Consider the following 26,459-nt stretch of genomic DNA (forward strand, 5'->3'; position numbering starts at 1 on the left):
GTGAATCTTATTTAATTGCCTTTAAACCTAGACGGTGCTCAGATTCCACGAATGGAACAGAAATTCTCAAAACAGGGGATAAACCCCTAAAAGAGATTTTCAAAGTCTATCACTGCACCAACTTCTTAAGGTAGAAAGGTAGTTAAAATATATATCATAGTGACATCAATGTGTAGAAAGTTTCTTCACTTTTTTGTAGTTTAAATTATATGATGAGTGCAATAAGGTGAAACTTAACTTGAGTGTTCATACAGCATAAACCAGCAAGGTTCTAACACGTTTCGCCATGATGGCTTCTTCAGAGAACCTGCTAGCGCTGAATATAGCTCCAGTCTTTAATTCTTTCTAACAAAAGAAGAAGATCATTTAAATATATTCAAGCATAAGTAATTTACATAGCAAAAACTCACAACGCTGTCGGCGGTCTACCTCTCAGATGACACATAACTTTTCACTTCCTGTAGGGTAAAGGAAACAGCTGAAGCCCCGGTGTTTTAAAGGGAACCTAGCTGTCAATCACCGATGTAGAAATGTCCACCATTCAACTTCCCGATTTAACCCTGTGGGAGCTACTGTCTTCCAATGAAAAATCCATGCTTGTTCTTTCTTCCACAGGCATGTTTGTTTGTTCCCTCCTCTCTTCAATTTCGGAGCTTCTAGTACCACAAATTTAAGGTCTTTAAGTTCATGAGATGCACTCTGCCAGTGTTGAACTAATGGAGCATTCACATCTCCCCTGCGAATTTTACTAAGATGCTCAGTAATTCGAACACGGATGCTCCTAGTAGTGTGTCCAATTGAAAATGGCCAGCTAGCCAATAATTTAAAATTCCTAAATTTCCCTAGGGTCTTATCTATGACACCTAGGGAAATATTAAAGAAATACTTCTTGGAAGTTTTTTCAGTTTCTGAGGAATTAATTCCGCCCTTTTCCCAAGTATATTATTTGCCTGTTAGAAAAATGGAACAGCAATTGGGTAATCAAGATCAGCAGGAACCACAATTGAATATATCCATTTTATTGGAATCTTCTACAAAGGATTTGGTCACACCAGCAACATTGTTAGCTACTGTTGCTTTAGCACCAGATAAGAATTGGATTATGAAGTTGTTCTTTAAAAATAGAACTAAAGAGTTCCTGGGACAAAAAGTACAGATTTTCCCTGATGTTACCAAAGAGACTCAAAAACGGAGAAGGCAGTTCTTATTGTTAAAACCAGGAGTAATTTCAGTGGGGGGAAAGTTTTTTCTTAGATTTCCCTGTAAATGCATTGTTCTTCATGGTGTAGATAAATATGTTTTCTTTGATCCAATGCACCTAACAAATTTTGTGGCTTTGAAATGTCTTGAGAAAGAAAGAACAACTGGAATAATAACTGACTCATGATTAGAAAACTCCCTTTGATTTCAGCCACTTTGATTTGCTTATTATTGTTATTTTCTTTTTAATTTGAAAATTTTGGATCAAAATTGGGGACTACAGATTGCTTAAGTGTAAGAAAATATGTTACATGTTTCTTCTTATTATATATGTATTAGGATACAATCTTACTGTACAAGATATAATGCTTGATAATTTTTTTGTGTAAAATGATAAATAAACAAATAAAAAAAAACAAAAAAACATGCAGCTATGGATGAACATATAATGATGTTATGAGTGTGCACCTCTTCCTTCCCATCCTCCTCAACATGTCATACAGCATGTTACATTACACAGACTTTGTGTAATGTAACATGCTGTATGTGACATGCTAAGGATTCCGCGAGGAATCCTCTCCGTCCCCACCCGTCCCTATAAACTACAGAAATAGTTATTTCATTTAATTATGCTACTGAATTAAAGGCTCTGGTAGAAACCCATTTAAAAATAAGCAAAAAGACTATTAATTTGGAAATATTAATTGGGAAGAATACATACTTTGTAAACGGGTTTCTACCAGAGCCTCTAATGTTTATAAATTTTTATCAACACAACTAATATACTACTTTATCCTGAAGCAAAAAAAAAGAATTTTTTTCCTACCTTTGTTGCCTGGTTTCTGCTTTCCTCATGTTCTCATTAATTCCTTCCATCCACTGTCTCTCTTCTTTCTGCGTCTTCCATTTGCTCTGTTACTGTGCCTCTCCCTTTCTCCCCCCTCCCAAATTGGTCTGGCACCCATCTTCTTCCCTACGCTCCTCCCATAGTCTGGCATCTCTGTCTTCTTCCCTGCCAGTGTCTTCTCCCCACTCTCTCTTCCCCATTTCCTTTCAGCGTACTTCCCCCCCCCCCATCTTCCCCATGTCCTGTCAGCATCCTTCTCCCCCCTCTGTCTTCCCCATGTGCTTTCATCGTCCTTCTCCGCCCCTTTGTCTTCCCCATATCCTTTTAGGGTCCTTCTCCCCCCTCTGTCTTCCCCATGTGCTTTCAGCGTCCTTCTCCCCCCCCCGTCTTCCCCATGCCCTTTCAGCGTCCTTCTCCCCCCATCTTCCCATGTCCTTTCAGCGTCCTTCTCCACCCCTTTGTCTTCCCCATGTCCTTTTCCCCCCTCTGTCTTCCCCATGTGCTTTCAGCGTCCTTCTTCCCCCTCCTCCCGTCTTCCCCATGTCCTTTCAGTGTCCTTCTCCACCCCTTTGTCTTCCCCAGTGCTTTCAGCGGCCTTCTCTCCCCTCAGTTTTACCCATTTCCCTTAAGCGTCTTTTCTTCTCCACTCCACCTTTCCTTCCTTTCTCCCTCCCTGCCCCTTACCTTTGTGGCGCTTCCCCTCCCGACCGACAACAGAACAGGCCCGGTCGGATAAACCTCTCTGTCCTGTAGCCGCAAATCTAAATTACCTTCTTACAGCAGCTGGAGTATTGAAGCTGCTGTAAGAAGATAATTTAGATTCGCTGCTATAGGGCAGGGAGGTTTGTTGGCCGGGCCTGTTGTCGGTCGGTTGGGGGAAGCGCCACAAGGCTAAGGGGACCTGACCGGCTGTGCACACACCCCCCATGGCTGCACCTGGGGCGGACTTCCCCACCCTTCGGAACACGACTGCCTTTTCCCTACCTGCCCTGCCACAAGCAGCCGACCGGAAGTCTTCCCGATGTCAGCGCTGATGTCGGAGGAAGGGAGGGCTTTGCTTAAGCCCTCCCTCCGACGTTAGTGCTGACATCGGGAAGACTTCTATTCGGCTGTGTGCTGCGGCAGGGCAGGTAAGGAGAAGGAGAGGAGACTATGCTTGCGACCCTGGGGAAGCTCGGGCCCCCGGTCAGCTCCAGGCCCCTGAATGCAGGACTGGTAGTACTGCCCTGATGGCGGCCCCGTGGTATATAATGATTTTTTATGTACTCCACTAATGACATGCTATGTAGTTCTAACTTAATCGGTTCCCTCTGTAAATTTAACCAATTATTCTTGTTAACAGAAAAATCAGGAGAATTAGGCTCAGTTCCTTCTTGAAAAAGTGAACTCCTGGCAACGCATGACGTAACCTAGTCAAGCATAGGGTGCGCTGCCACTCCAGAAGATCCATGGAGTAAGACTAATCAAAGTACACAAAAAACTCCAAAGAAAAACTGCCAAAAGAACTTAAAACATTTGTGCGCATATACTAATGCTTATCTTTGAAGCTTTAATTCTCACCAAAGAAAGGTCAGGTCCAAGATGAAACAGGATAGCTTCTGTAGCAAAAAAAATGCTCTTTCAAATGATATTTTTTTAAAAAACCAAAACTACACATTAGAGATATTTGAATCTGAAAAACAGTGAAAATTTGCATAAATGCATAAAGCCATATTTTTTGGATGGTCATATCTTCAGCTTCATTTGACTGTAAAAACTCATATTGCAAATCTTAGAAGTGCCTCATGGTACATGTCTGCTGGTACATGTCAGCTGACTTACCTACCAGCAGCAGTATGAAGCCAAACTTTGCCAAAAATTTTCATTCGGAAATATTTTTGCCTACTTTGCTGACCTGTAGAAATGGAAGCATGTTCGCAAAAGATTTCAAACTTGGCACGGAAACTTGCCCCAAGGTGTTGTACCAAACAGCAAAATTTCAGACTCCTAGGTAGTTTCCTTATGTCGCAGTACTTAAGCAAAGTTGGCATTTTAGGTCGCACGAGGCATGGGAATGGATTGATTGCTTTTATTCAACCACCCCTAGCTCCTGACCAAACTGAGATAGATCCAAAAATTTTTGCAAAGTTTCATTTGAGGCCCTAGACAACACCCCTGTAAAATTTGGTTGGATTTCAAGGGGGAGCGGGGGGGGGGGGGGGGGTCGAACATGAGTTTCTGGTCCACTTAAATAAGGGAGTACATTTAAAATAATTCATAAACTGGAATAACTGAAAAACAAAATCAAATAAGTCTGACAGAAGTCTAGCTTGAATTGTTATTATTGCTTGGTCACCAATTTTCTGAAGCAGCTTTCTATCACCAGCAATGGGTACATGCAAATTTAGCAAATCTTTGCTCCTGTCCGCCAACCTCATTTGCATGCGCAATTTTTTAAAAATGTCTCACTTTTTTCGATTCGCTATCAAAACGCCTGCATTAGTAGACCGTCGCTTTTTATTCATTTTCAAACTTAGAATAATTGTGACAAATGTTCAAACAAATTAACAATAAATACATCACTTAATAATCAGCAATGATACAAATCATAAACTCTTATCACCCCCTCTTCCCATCCTTTCCTAACATATTATCAAATATCTTGTAGAATATGTAATAATAAAAATAACCCCCCTCCCCCCTCACTACTAAACTTGTAAATTTAAGGGAAACAAACTCATCTAATCAGTACAATACAAACCGTCGCTTTTTAGCACAGGTTTTTGAGAACCCTGGCCTCAGTGCCTGTAGTATGAGTGGACGCTTTGGAGTATTTTTCTTGAAGCTCACAGCAGGTAGGAAGCTTTAGGGTAATGCAAAGGGTTTCCCAAGAAGTAAAAAATTTCTAATTGTTTGGGAACCAAAGGAAGATTTGTTAAACACTGGCTTCGACATAGAACAATATAGGCTCATAGTCCAATCCCTAGTCCTAGGACTATTGGACTACTGCAACATCCTATATCTACCATGCCCCGCAAACATGATAAAACAATTACAGACTGTACAAAACACAGCCCTCAGACTGATCTATTCACTGAACAAATATGACCACATCACCACCGCATACCTAGACTCACACTGGCTACCGATACAAGCGCAAATACTATTCAAATTCTACTGTCTATTATTCAAAGTAATGAATGGCACTGCCCCCACATATCTAAACAACCACCTAAACTGGAACAATACAACTAGACTAAGGAGAACTCAGTCCCCATTTACCTACCCCCCTTTCAAAGGTACACAGCGCAAGATGTATGACAACCTACTAGCAACGCAAGCAGCTAAACTCGACCACCCCATATCCAACATGCTGACGACAGACTACAAATCATTTCGAAAAGAAATCAAAATCCTGCTATTCAAAAAATTTATCTAGATATCAAAACTCATCCCCATGTCTTTCCCCTCTCTTGTAAACTTCCCTTCAAAGTCTCAATCATGTAAACAGCACCCTAAATTGCAATTTTCCTGGAAATGTCCAGCTATCTTTTTTTGTAATCCGCCTAGAACTGCAAGGTACTGGCGGAATATAAGTCACTAATGTAATGTAATCTATTTCTCTCAGATAGAGGGAGGGAATTAGGAAAGAGGTTCAACTACAGCAACTTTGTTGTAAAAAGTGAAAAAGCTGCTAATTGTGGCTCTTTAGGGATTTAACCTATTAAAGTTCAGTTCAAGACTGAGAAATTATAAAAGTCAGTTTAACTGCAGAGCTGTTTGAAAAGAACCTTATGGACCACTCATAAATTCTCTCTAGCCAGTCTTATAGCTAACAATAAGTGCTGGAATTGTGGACAAACAGCAGGCTCGCTTATACACATGATCTATGAATGTACTTATGTTAAAAAATTTTGGCTCTAACATAGTAACATAGTAGATGACGGCAGATAAAGACCCGAATGGTCCATCCAGTCTGCCCATCCAGTCTGCCCAATCTGATTCAATTTAAATTTTTTAAATTTTTTCTTCTTAGCTATTTCTGGGCAAGAATCCAAAGCTCTACCAGGTACTGTGCTTGGGTACAGTACTGCCGAAATATCCGTTAAAACCTACTCCAGCCCATCTACACTCTCCCAGCTATTGAAGCCCTCCCCAGCCCATCCTCAACCAAACGGCCATATACAGACACAGACCGTGCAAGTCTGCCCAGTACTGGCCTTAGTTCAATTTTTAATATTATTTTCTGATTCTAGATCCTGTGTTCATCCCACACTTCTTTGAACTCAGTCAACGTTTTACTCTCCACCACCTCTCTCAGGTGCACATTCCAGGCATCTACCACCCTCTCCATAAAGTAGAATTTCCTAACATTGCCTTTGAATCTACCACCCCTCAACCTCAAATTATGTCCTCTGGTTTTACCATTTTCCTTTCTCTGGAAAATATTTTGTTCTACGTTAATACCCTTCAAGTATTTGAATGTCTGAATCATATCTCTCTTGTCTCTCCTTTCCTCTAGGGCAGGGGTGTCAAAGTCCCTCCTCGAGGGCCGGAATCCAGTCGGGTTTTCAGGATTTCCCCAATGAATCTGCATGAGATCTATTTGCATGCACTGCTTTCAATGCATATTCATTGGGGAAATCCTGAAAACCCGACTGGATTCCGGCCCTTGAGGACCGACTTCGACACCTGTGCTCTAGGGTATACATATTCAGGATTTCCAGTCTCTCCTAATACATCTTCTGGCGCAAGCCTCCTATCATTTTTGTCACCCTCCTCTGGACCGCTTCAAGTCTTCTTACGTCCTTCGCCAGATACGGTCTCCAAAACTGAACACAATACTCCCCAAGTGGGGCCTTACCAATGACCTGTACAGGGGCATCTCACCTCCTTCCTTCCACTGGCTACGCCTCTCTCTATACAGCTCAGCATCCTTCTGGAAGCAGCCACTGCCTTGTTACACTGTTTTTTCGCCTTTAGATCTTCAGACACTATCACCCCAAGGTCCCTCTCCCTGTCCGTGCATATCAGCTTCTCTCCTCCCAGCATATACAGTTCCTTCCGATTATTAATCTCCAAAAGCATTTCTCTGCATTTCTTTGAATTGAATTTTAGTTGCCAGGCATTAGACCATTCCTCTAACTATTGCAGATCCTTTTTCATATTTTCCACTCCCTCTTCGGTGTCTACTCTGTTACAAATCTTGGTATCATCTGCAAAAGGCACACTTTTCCTTCTAACCCTCAACAATGTCACTCAAACATATTGTAAAAAGTGTATACTGGATAAGAATCTTAACCTTGCAGACTCATGAGTGGATAAATGAAAAAGCCTCAGCCCCACCACTCCACCGCTGTAGTATCTTGTTACTGCAGGAAGAAATTACGTGGTGCAATCATCACTGGCTATTTCATTCATTTATAAGTGCTTTTTGTTTAAATAGTATGTTTAAATAAATAATTTATTAGGTAATAGTAAGAAATACTGAGGTTCAGTGTACTTATCTTATGCCAGCTAAATCCTGGGAACATGACCCGACATGTTTCGCACTGTCTGTGCTGTATCAAGGGTCCCCCTAAAATAGTAACAGGAAGGTGACATTAGTGCTTATTCTATAAAATCACCCCACCCGCTAAGTTTTATAAGTAATTACTACCCAACTTTAAAATCCAAGTGTCTTACTGGATTGCCTATGTCATCCGACTCTGTCTATGTTTGTAAAAGAGCAAGATGGTGTCGGCGTGTACACCGGTGTTTATATAGTGTCCTCCCATTCGTGCCAGTAACTCCTCCCCCTAAGTCCTATTGGTCAGAATCGGTCAAAACAATGGAGCCCTATTGGTCAGAATCTATCAAAACAATGAAACCCACTCCAACTCACAATTAAGTCCATAAGGTTCGATTGTATTAAGAAAAAAGATGTTTCTCTGCTCTCGTTCATTCAACCTTATTCAAAATCTCGGATTTTGAATAAGGTTGAAAAAGCCCCTTTGGTTGACCACTGGCTGGTTCATAACCATAAAGTTGAGGACATGAGATGGAGGGTTATCGAGAAGGTTGTGGGGAGGGATGGTGGGAAAGATTTAATTAAGTTGAATGAACGAGAGCAGAGAAACATCTTTTTTCTTAATACAATCGAACCTTATGGACTTAATTGTGAGTTGGAGTGGGTTTCATTGTTTTGATAGATTATGACCAATAGGGCTCCATTGTTTTGACCGATTCTGACCAATAGGACTTAGGGGGAGGAGTTACTGGCACGAATGGGAGGACACTATATAAACACCGGTGTACACGTCGACGCCATCTTGCTCTTTTACAAACATAGACAGAGTCGGATGACATAGGCAACCCGGTAAGACACTTGTAAAATTGGGTAGTAATTACTTATAAAACTTAGCGGGTGGGGTGATGTTATAGAATAAGCACTAATGTCACCATCCTGTTACTATTTTATGGGGACCCTTGATACAGCACAGACGGTGCGAAACATGTCGAGTCATGTTCCCAGGGTTTAACTGGCATAAGATAAGTACACTGAACCTCAGTATTTCTTACTAATAAATTATTTATTTAAACATACTATTTAAACAAAAAGCACTTATAAATGAATGAAATAGCCAGTGATGATTGCACCACGTAATTTCTTCCCGCAGTAACAAGATAATACAGCGGTGGAGTGGTGGGGCTGAGACTCATGAGTCTGCAAGGTTAAGATTCTTATCCAGTATACACTTTTTATAATAGTTCTGGACTTATACTGGAATAAGGACTACTGAAACTAGTGCCATAGTTCTAGTGAACTCAAACATATAGAACAGGATTGGCCCCAGTACCGAACCCTGAGGGACTCCATTACTCACTTTTCCTTCCTCTGAGCGACTTCCGTTAACCACCACCCTCTGGCGTCTGTCCGACAGACAGTTTCTGACCCAGTTCACCACTTTGGGTCCTAACTTCATCTCTTCAAGTTTGTTCAACAGCCTCCTATGAGGAACTTTATCAAAGGCTTTGCTGAAATCTAAGTAAATTACATCTAGCATATGTCCTCAATCCAGCTCTCTGGTCACCCAATCAAAAAATTCAATCAGGTTTGTTTGGCACGATTTACCTTTTGTAAAGCCATGTTGCCTCGGATCCTGTAACCCATTAGATTCAAGGAAGTACACTATCCTTTCTTTCAGCAACACTTCCATTATTTTTCCAACAACTGAAGTGAGGCTCACCGGCCTGTAAGAACATAAGAACATAAGAAGTTGCCTCCGCTGAGGCAGACCAGAGGTCCATCTCGCCCAGCGGTCCGCTCCCGCGGTGGCCCATCAGGCCCATTGCCTGAGCAATGGTCCCAGACTATCCCTATAACCTACCGCTACTCTTATCTGTACCCTTCAATTCCTTTATCCTCTAGGAACCTATCCAAACCTTCTTTGAAGCCTTGTAACGTGCTCCGGCCTATCACAGCCTCCGGGAGCGCGTTCCATGTGTCCACCACCCTCTGGGTGAAAAAGAACTTTCTGGCATTTGTTTTAAACCTGTCTCCTTTTAATTTTTCCGAGTGCCCCCTTGTACTTGTGGTTCCCCGTAATCTGAAAAATCTGTCCCTGTCTACTTTTTCTATACCCTTCAGGATCTTGAAGGTTTCTATCATGTCTCCTCTAAGTCTCCGCTTTTCCAGGGAGAACAGCCCCAGCTTTTTCAGTCTGTCAGTATATGAGAGGTTTTCCATACCTCTTATCAGTTTAGTTGCTCTTCTCTGGACTCCCTCAAGTACCGCCATGTCCTTTTTGAGGTACGGCGACCAATATTGGACACAGTACTCCAGATGCGGTCGCACCATTGCACGATACAGTGGCAGGATGACCTCCTTTGTCCTGGTCGTGATAGTTTCCTGCTTCATCCCTGTGACCACTTTTCTACATTTTTAGCCATTTGTTCATCCGCCTGTGCTTTCGCCAGACGTATCTCTCTCTTGGCTTCTTTCAGTTTCACCATGTAGTCTTTTCTGCATTCCTCTTCTTGGTTTTTTTTATATTTCACGAACGCCAACTCTTTCGTCTTTATTTTCTCCGTCACTAGTTTGGAGAACCATATCGGCTTCCTTTTTCTCTTGTTTTTATTGATTTTCTTCACATAAAGGTCCGTAGCCATTTTTATCGCTTTCAGCTTAGACCACTGTCTTTCCACTTCTCTTATGTCCTCCCATCCTAACAGCTCTTTCTTCAGTTACTCTCCCATTGCATTAAAGTCCGTATGTTTGAAATCCAGGACTTTAAGTATCGTGCGGCCACTCTCTACTTTAGCCGTTATATCAAACCAAACCGTTTTATCGCTACCCACTCGAACATTAGAGATATTCTCTCCATTTGTGAGGACCAGATCCATTATTGCTTTTTCCCTTGTGAGTTCCATCACCATTTGTCTGAGCAGAGCCTCTTGAAAGGCATCCACAAGCTCCCTACTTCTTTCCGATTCCGCAGACGGAACATTCCAGTCCGCATCCGGCAGGTTGAAATATCCCAACAGCAGAACCTCCTCTTTCCTTCCAAACTTTTGGATATCCACAATCAGATCCTTATCAATTTGCTGCGATTGAGTCGGAGGTCTGTAGACTACACCCATGTAGATAGAAGTTCCATCTTCTCTTTTCAGAGCGATCCATATCGCTTCTTCCTCTCCCCAGATCCCTTGTATTTCTGTCGCTTGGATATTGATCTTTACATAGAGAGCTACCTTTTTGACCATCCCTGTCCTTCCTAAAAAGATTATATCCCGGTATGTTTGCATCCCATCCATGTGATTCACTGAACCATGTCTCTGTGGTAGCGACACTATCTAGATCTGCCTCCAGCATAAGGGGTTGCAGATCATGAACTTTGTTGCTTAGACTGCGAGCATTTGTGGTCATCACTTTCCAGCTATTTTTCAACGGTAATCTCCTTTTTCGTATGGATTTTTGCTTCGTTTCACTTTCCGTTGCAATACTAAGAAATGAGTTGCTGATATTGTTTATGTTGCAATCTTTACTACTATCACATCTTTTCTTTTGCCGGGGAGTACTGCATCCAATATTGGACATAGCGTTACTCGAGAGGGTTCAGAGGAGAGCGACGCGTCTGATAAAAGGGATGGAAAACCTTTCATACACTGAGAGACTGGAGAAACTGGGTCTCTTTTCCCTGGAGAAGAGGAGACTTAGAGGGGATATGATAGAGACTTGCAAGATCATGAAGGGTATAGAGAGAGTAGAGAGGGACAGATTCTTCAAACTTTCAAATAATAAAAGAACAAGAGAGCATTCAGAAAAGTTGAAAGGGGACAGATTCAAAATGAATTCTAGGAAGTTTTTCTTTACCCAACGTGTGGTGGACACCTGGAATGCGCTTCCAGAGAGCGTAATAGGGCAGAGTACGGTACTGGGGTTCAAGAAAGGATTGGACAATTTCCTGCTGGAAAAGGGGATAGAGGGGTATAGATAGAGGATTACTGCACAGGTCCTGGACCTGTTGGGCCGCCGCGTGAGCGGACTGCTGGGCACGATGGACCTCAGGTCTGACCCAGCAGAGGCATTGCTTATGTTCTTATGGTGGTCTTTATAATTGTCCTTCATATATATACCACCCCCACCTTCTAGTTTAAATGCCTAGAAACATATTGTCTAAATTTCTCTGCAAGGTTTCTTTTTCCTGCTGTAGTAATATGTAGCCCATCAGCGCAATATAGCTTCTTGTCCTTCCATGTATTTCCCCATCCTCCTATGTACCTGAAGCCTTCTTGATGACACCAGGCTTTGAGCCATCTATTAAAGTCCTCTGTGTTTTTCACTCTTAGCTCTCCCTTTCCATATGCAGGCAGTATTTCAGAAAAAGCTAAAGTTTTTACAAAAGGTTTCAAGCCCTCACCAAGCTCTCAAAAAGCTTTCTGTGCTTCAAGTGTGGAGTTGTTGGCCAGGTCATTTGTTCCCAGATGGATAACAACATCAGTGTTAAAATCCTTAGTTTCTTCCTTAATTATAGTCTGTATTTGCCTGGAACTCCTGGTAGCTGAGGATCCTGGAAGACATTTCACTATTTTGGTCTCCTCACCTTGTGTTCCAAGGTTAATGCCTCTGATGATGGAATCCCCCAACAGTAATAGTTTTCTGTTTTTGGCTTTTTTATTTGTGCTTAGGGTACGCTTGTTCTCTTGAGACCTTCACTGGTTCCAGTCCCACCTCCCTTCTGTTTTCTTGAGTATCGCAGTGCACTAGTGAAGCAAAGGAATTCTGTAGAGGTAATATCAGTGAAGGTGGATGTTTCTGTGTTACATGTCGCAGTCTTCCTGAGCCTACTGTGACCCATTTATTCCTAGGCTGTTTTATTCTTTGAGGTGGTATAATTTTGTGAGTGATGGAAGCTGCTTTAATTGTATTCAATTCCCGTTTAAGTTTGCACAGCTCCTCCTTAATACTAGCAAGTTGAAGACAGATGGGGCAAGCCTTAAGCCTACAAATAGTGTGTCTTGGAATTAAAGCACCATAGTGATTGCACAGAATAAAGGTCATCTTGACTGGTTGTGAAGTGACTTGATTTGAGTAGTCCTGATTATTTGGGTCTCTATATATGAAAAGTGGAACCTGGGGTTGGTGGGACTATAAGTCTTAGCCTTATTCCTATGAAGGGAAAGAGGAAATAAGATTTAATAAAGGAAAGAGAAGGGTTTATTTTTTATGTTTTTTTGTTTTTTTTAAGTAAGAAACAGGGAGGAGGAGAAGAGAAATTAAGCAGATATAATGCTGAAAAACAGTGAAAAGAGCAGAATATGAAATGCTGAGTAACTTAGCTTTTAGAAGTTCACAGGGCAGACTTGTTCACAGCACTGTCCCAAAGATAATGCAGTTAACTTTAGTAGTAAATCAGAGCCCCTCCCTTCTACACCTAATCAGCAGACACAATGGCTGAAAACTAGTAGGTTAGAAATACAGGCTCTTTTTTTGAAAATAATTCTAAAGATCCTGAAATTTGCCCTTCCATTGTCTGGGAAGCATACAAAGTAACCCTTAGAGGCGAATTGATTAAAATTGCCTCTTGGAAAAAGAAACAGTCCATGAGAAAGGAAAAAGATTTAGAAAACTCCATCAAAACCTTAGAATTACAACATATGTCTAATCACATACATGACCCAAATACTTTCCAACGTATTCAAAATCTTAAATATGAATATAATACTTTAGTTTCATATATAGCTAGGCGTGATATTTTCATCTCTAACTCTGGTCATTACATGGGAGATAATATAATGGGTCGTCCTTTGGCCAGATACCTTAAAAATAAATCTAAAAGACTACATATAACGGCTATTCAGAATCCATCAGGTCAATTAGTCAAAACCAGATCTCTAATTTCCTCTCAATTTGAAAAATTCTATACTTCTTTATACCAATCTGAATCTACCACTCCTGAAGCAGATATAGACTCATTTCTTACCTCCTTAACTCATCCGACCATGCCAGAACCTGTTAAATTGGAACTTGATTCTCCAATAACTATATTAGAAATTGAAACTGCCATATCTTCCTTACCTGCTGGGAAAGCCCCTGGCCCAGACGGCTTCACGAACGAATTCTTTAAGCAATTTCGCACCCTACTAGCTCCTCATCTCCTTAAATATTATGACTTCCTCCACTCCACTCCGGACAAGCAATTCAATTTCACTGAGGCCACCATTGTAGTAATCCCTAAACCTGACAGAGATGACACTTTAGTTAAAAACTTTCGCCCCATCTCTCTCCTCAATTTAGACTACAAGATAATGGCAAAATTACTTGCATTAAGACTTACCAAAATAATCCCACTGCTTATACATAAAGATCAAACAGGGTTCATTAAACAAAGATATATAGGAGACAACCTGCGCCTATTTCACTATATTAACGCTCATGCTAAAACAATGTCAGACCCTGTAATAGGCCTAGCTATTGATGCTGAAAAAGCCTTTGACCGAGTGGAGTGGCCTTTCCTTTTCCGTGTCCTGAAGTGGTATAATTTTGGCCCATTTTTTACAAACTGGATAAAAACGCTATATCATCAACCCACAGCTCGTATTAGGATTAACAACTCTTTATCCAATAAATTTCCCCTCCATAGAGGTACTCGACAAGGCTGTCCTCTCTCACCATTGCTATTTAATTTAGTGTTAGAGCCACTCCTTTCAGCTATACGACAAAGTCCCTCAATTAAAGGTATTCCCTCCTCTGATCGAGATTTCAAATTAGCAGCTTATGCTGATGATGTTTTACTTTTTCTGAGAGACCCTTTACTCTCCCTTCCCAATCTTATTCATATTATCACTCAATACTCCCTCCTTTCCGGATACTCTGTTAATTGGGAGAAATCAGAGATCTTCCCTCTAAATGATAATATACTTCTATCAGATTTGGCTCATTTTCCTTTCTCATGGTCACATGAAGCTGTGAAATACTTGGGGATTTTAATACATAAAGATTCGGTTCATGCTCAAGATCTTAATATATCTAAAGTCAAAAATCTAGTTCTAAACACTACATCTCGATGGACTCCACTCTTTCTATCCTGGTGGGGTAGAATTGCATCCATCAAAATGACTCTGGCCCCTCAAATTAATTATATCCTTTCTATGCTCCCTCTGTTATGCCGGAAATCATTATTTCATTGGCTAAATATGAAAATATCTGAATTCATTTGGAACAAGAAAAAACCTCAAATTGCTCTCGCCAAACTGAAAGCCTCTAAGATCAACGGTGGTCTCAACTTTCCTGATTTCTATCACTATTATATTGCTTCATTAGCCAAATATGGAGCTTACTGGCTCACTAACTCCTCCACTCAAAATCTTCCCACTCAAGATCTTCCTGCCTGGTTTGAAATGGAATGTTTTTTATGTACGCCTTTACACATCTCATGCTTACTAACGGTGTCAATACCAAGGCACTTAAAGAGATACTCTTTATTGGGTGCAACGCAGCATGCTCTTTATCTTATAGATACATTGACTGAAATCTCAGTTAAGGTTAGTCCACTCATGTCCCTTTGGAACAATCCCAAAATTCAAAATCACGACAAATCTCTATCATGGAAAAGGTGGCAGCGGGCAGGTATATGGTTTGTCCATCAATTGTCTACCCTCAACTCGTTAATTCCATTCGATATACTGTGCTCTACATACTCGCTGCATCCTTCTAGTTATTCACAATGGCGTTCTCTCACTGGAGTGTTGCCGTCTTTACATATACGATTTGACTATATGACTTCCAAAAATACTATTTACAACTGGTCTTCTCTGTCTCTATTAAAAGGCAAGGCGATATCATCCTTCTACAGTATTTTAAGAGATCACTCCTTCACTTTTTCACCTCACTCTATGAAGCACTGGGACGCTATACTTACCACTCCGCTTTCTGACATTGATTGGGAGCTTTTCTGGTCATCAACAAATCGCCCGCTTTTATCTTCTAGAGTATCACAATCAATGTACTTCCTTATGTGGCAGGCAATATGGACCCCACTTCGCATGTGGAAAGCTAACTTAAAGCAAGACTCTGTTTGCTGGAACTGTTTGAAAGAGGAAGGAACTCTTGATCATATGTTATTTCATTGTACTCTAGTCCGCTCTTTTTGGACCTACGTCTGGAACACCATACAATCTATTACTAACTGCTCAGAAGAAATCTCTATAGACATTGTAATCCTTCGCTCTCAACACCCATGTTTCACACAATCAAATTGTCCACCTAAACTCATTGATACCATGTTGGTGACTGCCCTCATGCACATTCTAAAAAATTGGAAATCACCCTCGCTATTAGATTATACCTTTTGGTGGAACTCTCTGAGTATGTATCATAGATTTGAATCCTACGCATATGAGAAGAGAGTTACATTCCGAACCTGCATGAACTTGAAATACAACAAATCTCCATGGTCATTCTTAGATTCCTATGTACGCTCATCTTCTTAGACACTCCTGTTATCCTTTTCTTCTCCTCTCTTTCATTTTTCTTTCCTTTTTCTTTACTGCTCTCTCTCATCTTTATCTTATATATCCCTTACATACATTTTTAATAATTGGAGCCTTTGCTCCTATACAATTAAACATAGATTTATATATTTTATATACAGAAAGCTTTATTTTGTTTCTATGTACTTTAAATGATTCTTGTATCCTTTAAAATACTTAATAAAAATTATTGAACTTAAAAAAAAAAGAAATACAGGCTCTATACCAGATCAGTGGCTTCGCTAAAACACAGGATTTATAACAGGATTTTCTCTGCCATAGGCACCAGGATTTAATTAGAGTTAATATAAGTCTTACCCTTATTCCTATGAAAAGGAAGAGAAAATAAGATTTAACAGAGGAAAGAGAAGGGTTTATCTTTTTGTGTTTTTTTTTTAAGTAAGAAACAGGGAGGAGGAGAAGAGAAATTAAGCAGATATAATGCTGAAAAACAGTGAAAAGAACAGAATATGAAATGCTGAGTAACAGCTTTTAGAAGTTCACAGGGCAGACTTGTTCACAGCACTGTCCCAAAGATAATGCAGTCAACCTTAGTAGTAAATCAGAGCCCCTCCCTTCTACACCTAATCAGCAGACACAACGGCTGAAAACTAGTAAGTCAGAAATACAGGCTCTATACCACTCTAAAACACAAACTGATATATCTCTTTCTATAATAATATTTAAATCTCATACACCTGAAATAGCTGCAATAGAACCTCATGGTAAGCTATTTGATATTATTCTCTCCATAGCACTAAAATAAAAACTCTCTCACTGGAAGTTATCTAACCTTCTCTTCCCACATCTCTGGTGGCAATCAGTCCTTCAGCACTATAAATAAAATTAAATACTACATTCCAGAGCACGTTACAAGGCTTCAAAGAAGGTTTGGATAGGTTCCTAGAGGATAAAGGAATTGAGGGGTACAGGTAGGAGTAGAGGTAGGTTATAGGGATAGTCTGGGACCACTGCTCAGGCAATGGGCCTGATGGGCCGCCGCAGGAGCGGACCGCTGGGTGAGATGGACCTCTGGTCTACCTCAGCAGAGGCAACTTCTTATGTTCTTATTGCCGGCAGCAGATGAATCCAGAGACTAGTGGGATAGCACACATCTACCAGCAGGTGGAGATAGAGAACTGATTTGTAGGAGTATATCTGGATGGAACCCCTCTTGCCAATTAGTATGCTCTATTTCCAGCAGGCTGAATGCCTCCTATTATTCTGGTTCCTGGTTTCAAGTTCCTGAGGACAAAAGGCTGTTTGCTCCTGTTGCTGCGGCTTCAGTTGAGCTTAGGGTGTTGGCCAGACTGAGCCAACTTTAGGAGCAACACCTAGGCCCACCCAGGTCCCTTCCCCACTCTCCCTGCCCGTGGAGACAAAGGACTGCTGTAGTCGGAGGGTGGTTTCTTTCCCATAAGTTAAAAAAAAAAAAAGGAGCCCAACCCAGGGAGCTGGTACAGATTGTTGTGCGCTGCAGTACAAGGACTTCTCATTTGCCTTTCAGTTGACTGGAAGCACACAAGTACAGTGGTTTGCTGTTTTTTACCTTTCTTGTTCTGGGCATGTGTGATAGCTGGGAGGGGCGTGAATGGCAGCAGAAGTGAATGGCAGCTTTAAAACGAGCCAAATGAAGTCAATGAAATTGAAGGAGACCAAAATAGTTCAGAATAGTCATTAGATCAACCGTGCCCGGTTTCGGGAGCAACCCTTCTTCAGGATCAACGGCAGCGGTTCTGCTCCAGCCGTTGATCCTGAAGAAGGGTTGCTCCCGAAACCAGGCACGGTTAATCTAATGACTATTCTGGACTATTTTGGTCTCCTTCAATTTCATTGACTTCATTTGGCTCGTTTTAAAGCTAAGTTGGCTGTGGTTTTACTATGTATTTTGGGGATTAGGCTGGGGAGGACTCTATGAGTGGGTTTTCAGTTTGTTCACTCTCTCACTAGTTCACAGTTTGTGACTTATTTATTGATATTAATTCAGCACTGTTGATTTTGCACACCAGGGATGCCCGATGATGGTGTGCAGGCGGGGTGATTCACCTTCGCCTTTGTATGTGAAAGTGCTGGAGTTTGTTCTCCCGTCGCTAATAACCTCACATTGAGAGCGCCCCTATCTCCAAATTGACATTTATTATTAGTGTTGTGTGGTTTGTTAGCAGTGATTGGCTGATATACACACTCATAGTGTCCTTTTTGACATTGTTGCCTCTTTTTTGTATCTTTTTAAGCACCTTTTGGCAAACGTTGAGGAGTTTATAGTATTGGAGCAAGTTTAATGGCATCGGAGGACACACTGTTTTTCCGCGTGATCGATGTGGCTGATGAGGTGGTTGTGGTGCCTCTGGAACAAAGGGACCAGGGTTGCTATTCCATTTACTTTGTGGTTCACAAGAAAGGGGGGGTCAGTTAGAACCGTTCTAGATCTCAAGAAAGTCAATCAGTTTCTCAATGTCAGGCATTTCCAGATGGAGACAGTGAGGTCCGTCATTGCATCCATACAGCCAGAGGAATTCCTCACGGTGCTGGACCTCAAAGAATCATACTTGCACATTTCCATTTGGCCTCCGCATCACCGTTATCTTCAATTTGCGATTCTGGGTAAACATTATCAGTTTTGGGCTCCGCCCTTCAGCTTGGCCACGACACCTCGCAAGTTTTCGAAGGTGATGGTAGTGGTGGCAGCTTCCCTTCGCAGGGAAAACATTCAGGTTCACCCTTATTTGGACGACTGGTTGATTCAGGCTTCTTCCCGTCAGGAAAACATAAGGGTCATGGAGAGAGTGATTTTGGTGCTGCAGTCCCTAGGATGGGTGATCAAATTTCCAGAGTTCCTTAGTTCCCTCTCAGTTGTTTGAACATCTAGGAGTCCTCTTCGATAAGACCTAAGGAAAAATTTTTCTGCCGTGAGTCAGGGGTGAAAAGTTGTGATCACAGATCCGTCTTCTCTTGCAGGTTCCCCAGCCAAGAGTTTGGGATTACGTTCAAATCCTAGGTTCCATGGCAGCAACTCTGGAGGCGATTCCTTGGACTCACTTTCATACGAGGCCGTTGCAGCAGTCCCTCCTGTCCAAGTAATCATCGGTGTCTCAGGATTACGCGAGATGGTTAAAATGGAACCTCAAGCCTCTTGCAGCAAGCATTGGTGGTTACAGGAGGAACACCTGTTCGAAGGCATGCCGCTGGCAACTCTAGCCTGGATGATGGTTACAGCAGACGCCAGCTTGACCGGGTGGGGGGCTCAGTGCCTCCAGTTCTTAGCACAGGGCAGTTGGAGCTCGGAGGAGGCTCAGTGGTCTATCAATCTTCTGGAACTGAGATCAATCAGGGTAGCTCTGATGGAGTTTCAGCTGCTGATTCAGGGCAAGCCGACCAGGGTTCTGTCGGACAGTGTCACGGTGGTCACCTATATCAACAGACAGGGGACAGGAGGAGCCTGGTTAGCGCAAGAGGCGAAGTTGCTTCTTCTTTGAGCAAAGGATTTTCTTCCACTTCTGTCAGCAGCGCATATTGCAGGAAGTGGCAATGTTCAGGCAGACTTCCTCAGTAGGAATCAGTTGGATCCCGTGGAATGGGAGCTGTCTCAACAGGCATTTCAGCTCATTGTTCACAAGTGGGGTCTCCTGGAGATCGATCTTATGGCCTCGGCTCGCAATGCCAAAGTTCTGCGGTTCTTCAGCAGGCGCAGGGAATGAAGGGGGTAGATGCGTTAATTCTTCCATGGCCTGTATGTGTTTCCTCCCTGGCCGATGATAGGTCGGGTGTTAAATCAGACTGTGCGCTTCCCGGACTTAGTGATTTTCATAGCTCCAGATTGGCCATGCCATCCGTGGTTTACAGATCTGATGAGGCTGTCGCAGGGCACTTCACTTTGGTTTCCGGTGACTCTGGACTTGCTCACATGAGGACTGGTTCAGATAGAAAATCCCTCCCGCTTTGGTCTTATGGCCTGGCTATTGAAAGGGCACGGCTAAGGCGTAAGAGGTATTCCAGGCAGGTTACTGCTACTCTTCTGCAGGCAAAGAAGAAGTCTACCTCTACGGCCTATGCTAAGGTCTGGCGAGTGTTTGATTCTTGGTGTGGTAGGTTAGGAATTTCTCCCTGTCTGGCTTCCTTATCTCATATTCTTTCTATTTTGCAAGAAGGAGTTTCCAAAGGGTTAGCCTACAAGTCCCTTCGGGTTCAAGTGGCAGGGATAAGGTGTGGAATACTTCTCTAGGGTCTCAGCCAGATGTGGTTCGATTCCTTACTCGGCCACCGCTGCGGAGACTGAGTCCAGACTGGAATTGAAAGCGGTTCTTGGGGGGTTGATAGGGGCTCCTATTGAACCTTTGAGTAGCATGACGCTCAAGGATGTTACCTTGAAAGCGATTTTTCTGGTAGTTATGGCGTCTTTGAGGCGTGTACCTGAATTACAGGTGCTGTCCTGCAGGGATCCGTTCTTACGTTTCTCAGAATCACGGGTTTTGATTCGGACGGTTCCTTCTTTCTTCTTAAGGTGGTTTCGCCTTTTCATGTCAATCAGTCCTTCTTCAGGGAGGAGGATTGGAGGTCGCAGTTTCAGTCATTACATTTGCTTGATGTGCATAGAGTTCTCTTGCACTATCTTCAGGTTACTAATGGTTTTTGGAAGTCAGACCACCTCTTTTGTTCTCTTTTGAGGCCCTAGGAAGGGTCTGGCAGATTCTAAGGCTTCGGTAGCTCACTGGGTCATAAGAACATAAGAACTGCCTTCTCCGGATCAGACCTTCGGTCCATCAAGTCCGGCGATCTGCACACGCGGAGGCCCTGCCAGGTGTACACCTGGCGTAATTTATAGTCCACCATATCCTTATATGCCTCTCTTAAGGAGATATGCATCTAGTTTGCTCTTGAAGCCTAGGACGGTCTATTCCGCCATAATCTCCTCTGGGAGGGCATTCCAGGTGTCAACCACTCTCTGAGTTAAGCAGAACTTCCTGACATTAGTCCTGAACCTGTCCCCCCTTAGCTTCATTACATGTCCTCTAGTCCGTGTCAAATTGGACAATGTAAATAATCTTCTCTGCTCTATTTTGTCGATTCCTTTCAGTATTTTGAAGGTCTCGATCATATCCCCACGCAGTCTCCTTTTCTCAAGGGAGAACAATCCTAGTGTTATAAGTCTGTCCTCGTATTCCAGTTTCTCCATACCCTTCACCAGTTTTGTTGCTCGTCTCTGCACCCTCTCCAGCAGTTTTATATCCTTCTTTAGGTAGGGAGACCAATGTTGGACGCAGTATTCCAAGTGTGGTCTGACCATTGCCCTATAAAGCGGCATTATAACTTTCTCCGATCTACTCGAGATTCCTTTCTTTATCATGCCCAACATTTTATTTGCCTTCTTTGCTGCTGCCGCGCATTGTGCCGACGGCTTCAGGGTCCTATCTATCAGTACACCCAGGTCCTTTTCTTGTTCACTCTTCCCCAGAGTTGCACCTGACATTGTATACTCGTATTCCTTATTCTTATTGCCTAAATGCATTACCTTGCATTTCTCCACATTGAACTTCATCTGCCATTTCTCCGCCCATGTTTCTAACCGACACAAGTCGCTCTGGAGTTTCTCTCTATCCTCCTGCGATCTGATTGCCCGGCATAGTTTTGTATCGTCTGCAAACTTGATGATCTCACTGGATGTTCCTTCCTCCAGGTCATTGATATAAATATTAAAAAGGATCGGCCCAAGTACCGAGCCCTGGGGTACACCACTAGTCACTTTCTCCAAGTCAGAGAACTTCCCATTTATGCCCACTCTCTGCTTTCGGTTTTCCAGCCATTTGCCTATCCATCTTTGTATATCCCCCTCTATGTCATGGCTTTGTAGTTTCCTGAGAAGTCTTTCGTGTGGAACTTTGTCGAACGCTTTCTGGAAGTCCAAGTATATTATGTCCACCGGCTTCCCACTATCAATTTGCTCGTTTACGGTCTCAAAAAATTGGAGTAAATTCGTCAAACATGATTTCCCTTTCCTGAATCCATGTTGACTGGGTTTCATCAAGTCGTGTGCATCCAAATGCCGGACTATGCTATCCTTGATCAGTGCTTCAACCATCTTGCCAGGGACAGACGTAAGACTCACAGGTCTATAGTTGCCCGGTTCCCCTCTCGATCCTTTTTTGAAAATTGGGGTGACGTTCGCTATCCTCCAGTCATCCGGTATCTGTCCAGTTCTGATTGTCAGGTTTGCAAGTTTTTGCAATAACTCTCCGATTTCAATCTTCAGTTCCTTTAAGACTCTCGGATGAATCCCATCCGGTCCAGGGGATTTGTCACTTTTAAGTTTGTCGATCTGATAGTATATCTGGTCTAAGTCCACTTCAACTGTGGTGAGGCTGTCTTCTATTTCTCCTGCAAACACTTTCTCCGCTTCAGGTATTGTTGAGGTGTCCTCCTTCGTAAAAACGGACACAAAGAAGGAATTTAGTTTGTCTGCGATTTGTTTATCTTCCTTGATGTACCCTTTTCTTCCCTGGTCGTCCAGGGGTCCCACTGCCTCTTTTGCAGGTTTTTTCCCTTTCACGTATCTAAAGAAGGGCTTGAAGTTTTTGGCCTCCTGGGCTATTTTTTCCTCATATTCCTGTTTTGCATCTCTCACCGCCTTGTGACATTTCTTCTGATCATCTTTATGTTTGTTCCAGGCTTCGGTTGTCTTTATGCATTTCCATTTTTTGAAAGAGTCCTTCTTTTCTTTTATGGCTTCCTTCACCTGTATGGTAAGCCATGCCGGTTCTCTTTTGCTCTTTGTTCTCCGATCTTTGGAAATCCTCGGAATGTAGAGATCTTGTGCTTCTGTGATAGTATTTTTCAGTAGAGTCCATGCCTGATCAACCGTTTCAAGTTTGTCCACCATCTTCTTGAGTCGTTTTTCTACCATGGCTCTCATGCTATCGTATTTACCCTTTTTAAAGTTCAAGGTGGTGGTTAAGGTTTTGGCATATTTCCCTTTCCCGATGTCAAGTTTAAAGTTGATTACATTGTGATCACTCATTCCCAGTGGAACCATGACTTCCACTTCTGTTATCGGTCCCGTGAGGCCATTTAGGACCAAGTCCAAGGTGGCGTTGCCTCTTGTCGGCTCTTTTACCATTTGTTCCAGGAAGCAATCCCCTAGCACCTCCAGGAACTTGGCCTCCTTGCCGCAGTTGGAGGTTGCTAGTTTCCAGTCTATCCCTGGGAAATTGAAGTCTCCCAATATAATTATATTGCCTGTCTTGCATTCTTGTTTGATTTCCTCCATCATTTCTGAGTCAGTTTCCTCCGCCTGTCCTGGTGGACGATAGTAAAGGCCAATTTTCGTATCTGCGCCATATTGACCAGGAATTTTGATCCAGAGTGACTCAAGCTTCTCTTTCATTTCTGTTGTAACCATTTCAACAGAATCTATTCCCTCCTTAACATATAGAGCAATACCTCCACCTTTCTGCCCTACTCGATCTCTTCTATACAGTTTGTATCCCTGTAGTACTGTGTCCCATTTGTTTACTTCATTCCACCATGTTTCTGTTATGCCAATGATATCCAATATGTCATGTCTTGCTATTGTCTCTAGTTCCCCCATTTTGTTACCTAGACTTCTAGCATTCGTATACATACATCTAAGTTCCCTTCATGTTACCTTTTTGGACCTTCTACTCTTGGCCGTCCCTGTAGTTTCAATTACGGTATCCTTTACTGCTCCTGTGTTGTCACCCTTGTTTGCTGTGTGGTCATCCCCTCTTGTGTCTGAGTTGTCCCTTCCTGCTTTTTCTCCCTTATTGGCTGTGAGGTCGTCTTCTCTTGTGTAGGAGTAGTTGTCCTTTGCTTCTTCGTCGGGGCATCCTGCTATCCGTGCCATCGACCGGTGGTCGACTGTCGGCTTTCCCCTATCTTTCAGTTTAAAGCCTTCTCGATTGCCTTCTTCATGTTGCCTGCCAAAACTCTTGCTCCTTCCTTGTTGAGGTGTAGTCCATCCCTTCTGTAGTACTTGCTTTTTCCCCAGAACGCCGTCCAGTTGCGCACGAAGTCGAAGCCTTCTTCTTCGCACCATCGTCTCATCCAGGCGTTGATTACTTGCAATTCCCCTTGTCTCTTTCCATCCGCTCTTGGTACTGGGAGGATCTCGGAGAAGGCCACCTTCACCTCCCTGATCTTCAGTTGTCTTCCGAGTGAGCGGAGCTGGCCCTTCAGCTCTTCCCTGTCATACTTCCGCCCGCTCACATCATTTGTTTCCATATGGATAAGTACAGTAGTGTCCTCTCCTCCTGCGCCATCTATGATCCTGGAGATCCTGTTGGTCACATCCTTCACTCTTGCTCCAGGCAGACAGGTGACGACTCTGTCCTCTCTTCCTCCTGCGGTGTGGCTGTCCACATGTCGTATAATGGAGTCGCCTACGATGATCCCCATCTTCTTTATTCGGGAGTTCCTTGGGGGGCGTAGGTCCACGTCCTTTGAGTAGGGCCAGTCTTCTGCCTCCATTGATACTCTTGAAATTGTTTCCTGTTCTTTGGGTGGGGCGATGTCTTCCTGTGCTCTCACTATTCCTCCTGGTGTGCGGTTGTCTCCTACCTCGTCTTCGGTTTCTTCTGTGTTTGCATGGATGTCTTCTCTCCTCACATCGGTTTCCCGAGTACAGTTTTTCAGCCCTGGGATCTCTATGTGGTGCTGATGAGCTTCCTCTATGAACATTTCTAGTTCCTTGACCTCATCGTTTGGGCTGTACTCCACTAGAATCTTCTCCTGTGCTCAGATTCTGTCTTCGAGTTCCATCACTGTTCCTTCCAATAGTCTTACCTGACATTTCAAGCTATCCATCTCCATGCACCGATTGCAAATGTATGCCTGGATCCCCGAAGGGAGGTAGTCATACATATTGCAGCCGATACAGAAGACCGGAAAGCTCACCTTCTGACTTCCTTGGGCTTCCATTTCTTGCTTCCCTTGTGTGTGCTTGTGTCCCTTGCCTGCTGCTTCCTTATGTTGCTTGCCTTGCTGTCTCTTTTGTGTGTGCTGTCTCCGCTCTACCTCACCTTGATTGTATGTGTGGGTTTGTTCCCTTGGCGTCTGTCTCTTCCTTACCTTCTGTGTTTGTCGCTTCCTTACCGTTCAGTCCTCCTCGGTGTTCTTGATAGTAGATACTCGTCCCTTGCAAGGCCCTTCGCAAAGGCGCTCTCGCTAAGGCGAGCGCCGAACGGCTGAGCGCCGTTGGCTCCGCCCCTTTTAAGGGGAAGCTACTCGGATGACGTCGGGGGTGGGCGGAGCTAACTCTCGCCGCTGCCCCAGTCGATCCTGCCTCCTCTGCTCCTGCTTTTCTTCTCCGGTTGTGTTAGTTTCCTGGTTTTGCTCCCCTGTTCTTCTCCTCTCGCTTCTCTGCCTCCTCTCTGCCTTCTACAGAGCCAAACGGCTGAGCGCCGTTGGCTCTGCCCCTTTTAAGGGGAAGCTACTCGGATGACGTCGGGGTGGGCGGAGCTAACTCTCGCCGCTGCCCCAGTCGATCCTGCCTCCTCTGCTCCTGCTTTTCTTCTCCGGTTGTGTTAGTTTCCTGGTTTTGCTCCCCTGTTCTTCTCCTCTCGCTTCTCTGCCTCCTCTCTGCCTTCTACAGAGCCAAACGGTCCGGGAGGCTATTGCTTCCGCTTATTTGTTGGCGGGCAAATGTTTGCCAGAGGCTCTACATGCTCACTTGACAAGGGCGATAGCTACATCTTGGGCCGAGTCCAGGGGTTTATCTCTGGAGAAAATTTGTAAGGTGGCCACTTGGTCATCCTTGAATACATTTTCTAAACATTATCACTTGGATGTGGCGGAATGCACGGAGGTGTCCTTTGGGGCTTCTGTCATTGCAGAGGCAGCATGTTCGTCCCACCCAGTTTGAGTTTGGCTTTGATACATCCCACTAGTCTCTGGATTCATCTGCTGCCAGCGCTAAGGAAGGAAAAATTATGTTATTACCTGCTAATTTTCTTTCCTTTAAATGCAGCAGATGAATCCAGAGCCCCACCCAATCTTTGTTCTGCGGCGACTCCCCTTGCGGGGGGGGGGGCGCGCTGGTGTAGGTTGGTACTATGGGTACTATTTACTTATGGGAAAGTTTTTGGTCTGCAGCTGCACTGTTCCTGATACTTGGGCAAAGAGCGACTAATGCCAGAAAGTTCTTTTTCACCCAGAGGGTGGTGGACACATGGAACGCGCTTCCGGAGGCTGTGATAGGCCGGAGCACGTTACAAGGCTTCAAAGAAGGTTTGGATAGGTTCCTAGAGGATAAAGGAATTGAGGGGTACAGATAGGAGTAGCGGTAGGTTATAGGGATAGTCTGGGACCATTGCTCAGGCAATGGGTCTGATGGGCTGCCGCGGGAGCGGACCGCTGGGTGAGATGGACCTCTGGTCTACCTCAGCAGAGGCAACTTCTTATGTTCTTA

The 26,459-nt window shown here is 43.4% G+C and overlaps 1 protein-coding gene across 3 annotated transcripts in view; it reads right to left on the bottom strand.

Annotated features, from left to right (window-relative positions):
- EFNB2 (ephrin B2) overlaps window positions 1–26,459 on the bottom strand; it is a 496,270-nt gene that overhangs the window by 408,191 nt on the left and 61,620 nt on the right. The window lies entirely within an intron of this gene.

Source organism: Geotrypetes seraphini, chromosome 6 (assembly GCF_902459505.1).
Source record: "Geotrypetes seraphini chromosome 6, aGeoSer1.1, whole genome shotgun sequence".
NCBI lineage: Eukaryota > Metazoa > Chordata > Amphibia > Gymnophiona > Dermophiidae > Geotrypetes > Geotrypetes seraphini.